Raw genomic sequence first — 2,749 nt, 5'->3', positions numbered from 1 at the left:
TCATGTCATTGGTTGTTTATAGCAAACTGATGAGTGTTGAGTTCGAGTGGAATCGACATACAGTTCGAATCGTCTTGTGTGTTTTGTGTGCAGTTTCTTCGGGATGTTCATTACCAGTTCTTCAAGTCAATGAAGGCCGGACACAAGTTACAGAATTCTGCACAGGAGGAGCTGAGCTGCATTTTTTTCATTAGCAAAAATGAAATGTAGCTTTTCATTTAGCTGTACGTTTTGTGGAAACATTGTCTATCTGCCTGTGGGAGGTTTGGACGTCGTGTCTTTGTGTTAACGACTCTGATCAGAGATCCAGGAACTGGTTGAAACTCTGTGGTTTGTGTGCGTCTGGTTTTGCAGGAACACAAAGATGTGAAAACACCAGCACATCATAATAATGACTTCATGTTAATGTGGCTTTCTGCAGAGAGGTGAGACATTTAATAACGCCAACAGCAGCTGGACGTGTTCGCTGTCCTGACAGTTTCTCACTTTGAGCAGATGTGAAGAACAAACTGGATTTAATGTGTAGATGTTCAACACATACATCTCTATTGTAATATTCATCTTTTATGCATACAGGTAGATTCATTCTCTGCATGTTTGAGGACATTTGGTCCAAAATCTTTTGTTTTTCTTTCTTTGTTGGTTTAAGATCTTCGATGGAAATGTTTAAAATGAAGATTTCTATTTTAAAGCAAAACAAAGTGACTTATTGACTACTTATTCTATTTATTTTATAATAGTTACATTTATTCATGCATGAATTAACAGATTGATTTAATTTAAATTGTTTCATAGAAATAATAAAAGTATATAATTATTATAAAGTAATCTTTAAAGTGAACAATAAAACAAATAATAGCTTAGATTAAAAGACTAATTATATCAATTTAACACAATAATAACATCCACTTTGTCTACATTTTTAATAACAATGACAAAACACACAAAAAGATCATTATTCAAAACTATGTACAGTATATCCTTGTACAAAATCCTTTAATGAATTCCTTTTGTATGGGATTTTATATTAGTTATTTAAAGACGAATAATGAAAAATAACTTGTAAAACTTTTCCACCATTCCACACATTCAGTTTAGAACTTTTTGAACGCCTTTAATTCATTCATTTTTCATTCGTTCCTGCATGTTTCTGACTTATTTGATCTTATTTGATATTTAACATCTTCAGACGAGTCCCCACTTTAAACATTTGCTTAAATATAAACCCAGAGATTAGTTTCTCAGTTCCTTCTTTTAAAATCTGTTTGTGAAATTCTCATCTCTGTTAATAATCAGATGAACTAAAAGTCCTTCAATTTAAGAGTAATGACCTTTAATTAAACACAAGTCTTTACTTTCTTCCTTTAATTGAAGCAAATTCTGCATCTTTGTGAAGGCAGATTTAGATCCCCCCACCCCTACCTGCGTCTCACCCAGATAAAAAGCTGCCACTGATGGCAGTACGACACGTTCTCTCGCTGTGCAATAAATCTCTCAGCTGTGTAACACGATCCCGGCGGTGTGATACCTGCTCCGACTCAGATACAGACCTGTTGTCTGACACTGAAGATGAAAAGCGGAATAATTGGCCCTGGACAGACGAACCGCCGGTGTTTGTGTGAGAGGCTGACAGAGCGCTGAATCACCGGAGAGAGAAAAGAAACACACAACTCCCGACATTTGTTCTGCTTCACACTTCAACACGAAGCTGCTGCATCACAACATGATGACAATAAAAACTACAATAGAACCGTACAGAGTTCTCACTTTACTAGATATTGTTTTAGTATTCATCAGCAGAATGTATGTTCTCAAAAGTATTGAAGTAAGTGTTTTACTAGTATTATATCTGATATTTCTGGATTAATAATAATGCTGCATTTATTTGTATACATGTTTGTACATTGCACTTGTCCACGTCACCTTTTTATGTTGTTTCTGTGTCTAGTTTTAACTGTTAATGTCTCGTCTTCTATTCCATAATCATGAATGCTGCAGAAAATATTGCCGAGCTAGAAACGTAACATCAACATGATCTTAATATGTGTAATATGTGTACTGTTTTACTGTAACATACATTATGAAGTCTTGAAATACAGAAGTGACGGCTTTTCATCTGTTAGGATATAATGAAGATTACCACACGATGATGTACCTTTTATTAATAAACCAACCTAAATGTCTGGTCAGGGTTTAAAACGTAAAGGGACCAATCACACCGTTGCGTTTTGACATTTTTCGACAGTATACTAAGACTTTTCATGAAATACTCTAATATCACTTTTTTGGACACACTATACTGTAATACATTTATACTCTGACTTTTTCATCAAAAGATACTAGGACTTTTACTGACACACATTTGTTAGTTACTTTATCGACATTGCGTTCGAACACAAATGCAGCACACTGGATTGTTGGGAGTGACTTTTATTTACAACTTCAGCAGCTAGCAGAGCAAACACGGAGCAACACTTCATTTCAATCCTCAGATTTAGAGTCGCAGGAGTCCTTGGACTAGCCGGGGTTCGGGCTGGGTGAGCGGAACCAGGAGTACGGTACAGAAATAGAAGAGAACAGTAGAAGCAGCATGAAAGTGTTCACAGGACGTCCAAGGATGAGTGCTGTAGAGTCTTGCATGGAAACAGTAAAAGAACATTCTAGCAGCGAGTGAGCGAGCACGAGGGGCTGAAGTACTGGCTTGCTATACTATGTATACACATGTCATACTATGTATAGACATGTTATA

Source organism: Anarrhichthys ocellatus, unplaced genomic scaffold (genome assembly GCF_004355925.1).
Source record: "Anarrhichthys ocellatus isolate YVR2014 unplaced genomic scaffold, GSC_Weel_1.0 scaffold7, whole genome shotgun sequence".
Taxonomy (NCBI): Eukaryota; Metazoa; Chordata; class Actinopteri; order Perciformes; family Anarhichadidae; genus Anarrhichthys; species Anarrhichthys ocellatus.
Note: the sequence above shows the minus strand (reverse complement) of the source record.